We start from the raw sequence: 1,754 nt of genomic DNA, 5'->3' as shown, positions 1-1,754 counted from the left end.
ATACAAAATTAAATAATAGATATCCATTAAATATTCATTAAATATCTAGATCATTTCCAAATAATATAAAATACTGAAACATTAATTACTAAACATAGCTTTAAGTTTATCTGTTTTGACTTCTTATTTATACAGGAAACTAAAGATATTTGGTTCTATGAACAAAGATGATCTTTTTGTCATATTGAGAAATTGTACTATGAGGGCAGCATAAGTCTCTAGAAACTGTGAGATGATGTACTGATAAATTTGCTAATCTACTACACAATGCTGGTCTATGACAGTTCACAATTGTCTACTTCCTAGTTTTCTCTGGGAAATAAAGGTTACTAAGGGTTCAAAATTATAATCAATATATGTAAATGAAGCTACTAGAAATAATTAGGGTGAAGAAGAAAACTCTGAATGCAAAGTATTCAAGGAGTGTAGGATTGTGTTTGTTAAGAAAAAGGAAAGAGTAATTCTGTCCAAAAGTAGTTGTTTAAAGATTGTTGCATTGGCACTGCGAAGACGTGTGCTGGAGTGCGCCCCCCGGCCGCTGCAGCCCCTCGCCGCTGCGGTCACCTCGGTTCTCTGTGCCTCTGTTGGGACCCAGCCAGCCCGGGCGCCGCGAGCTGCTGGAGGGCCCGTCCGGGCGGCAGCGTGGCGCCCGGGACCCCCGCCCGGCTGCTCACCCGCGGCCCGCCGGCCGCACAAGTCTACGGAGCCGGGCCTAGGATGGGCGGCGGCTCGGCGTGGCTGGGCTGGGCTCGGCGGCGTCCACATAGCCTCGGCCGGCTGGCGGGACGGCTCCGGCCAAGATAAGTACCGGCTCGTGGTGGCCGGCGGGGGGCGGCGCGGCAAGTTGGCGCTCACCATCCAGTTCATCCAGTCCTATTTTGTAACGGATTATGATCCAACCGTCGAGGATTCCTACACAAAGCAGTGCGTGACAGATGACCGGGCAGCCCGGCTAGATATTCTGGATACAGCGGGACAAGAGGAGTTTGGAGCTATGAGAGAACAGTATATGAGAACTGGCGAGGGTTTCCTGTTGGTCTTTTCAGTCACAGATAGAGGCAGTTCTGAAGAAATCTGTAAGTTTCAAAGACAAATTCTGAGAGTAAAGGATCGTGATGAGTTTCCAATGACTTTAATTGGTAATAAAGCAGATCTGGATCATCAGAGACAGGTAACGCAGGAAGAAGGACAGCAGTTAGCACGACAACTTAAGGTAACATACGTGAAGGCGTCAGCAAAGATTAGGATGAATGTAGACCAAGCTTTCATGAGCTTGTCCGGGTTATAAGGAAATTTCAAGAGCAGGAATGTCCTCCTTCACCAGAACCAACGCGGAAAGAAAAAGACAAGAAAGGCTGCCACTGTGTCATTTTCTAAGAATCCCTTGAATTTTAGCTACGAACTGCCAGGAAAAGCCCTCATCTTCTCCCTCTCTCCTTACAGTTTACATCACGATGGTACCTTTCTAGCCTTAGATAAATGATCACCGTGGTAGCCTTAGACCAAGAAGCTGGCTAATCCTTTCCATGAAGTTAATCCAATGGTCATTCAAGACAGATTTAAAGGAAACACTAAGGCTGCTTCAAAGATTGATTCCTTTAAAATGGATATCTATATATACAGACACATTCTTTTTTTAAGGGCTTACTTTTAATAAGGATGAATCAGCTTTGGAACCTAAGCTGTTTGCCAAGCTGAAGTCATAGGTTGTGAAATAACTTTTAACTTCTGGAATCATATCGCCTACTGTTACT

The 1,754-nt window shown here is 44.9% G+C and overlaps 1 pseudogene across 1 annotated transcript; it reads left to right on the top strand.

Moving 5' to 3' along the window:
• Nucleotides 1-933: 933 nt before the first annotated feature.
• LOC308615410 (ras-related protein R-Ras2-like) lies at nucleotides 934-1,509 on the top strand (annotated as a pseudogene). Its single transcript has one exon. The product of its transcript is annotated as a ras-related protein R-Ras2-like (transcript).
• The last annotated feature ends 245 nt before the right edge of the window (nucleotides 1,510-1,754 follow it).

Source organism: Mesoplodon bidens, assembly GCF_964165515.1.
Source record: "Mesoplodon bidens genome assembly, chromosome: 4".
Classification (NCBI taxonomy): Eukaryota; Metazoa; Chordata; class Mammalia; order Artiodactyla; family Ziphiidae; genus Mesoplodon; species Mesoplodon bidens.
Note: the sequence above shows the minus strand (reverse complement) of the source record. Positions and strands in the feature narration are given on the sequence as shown.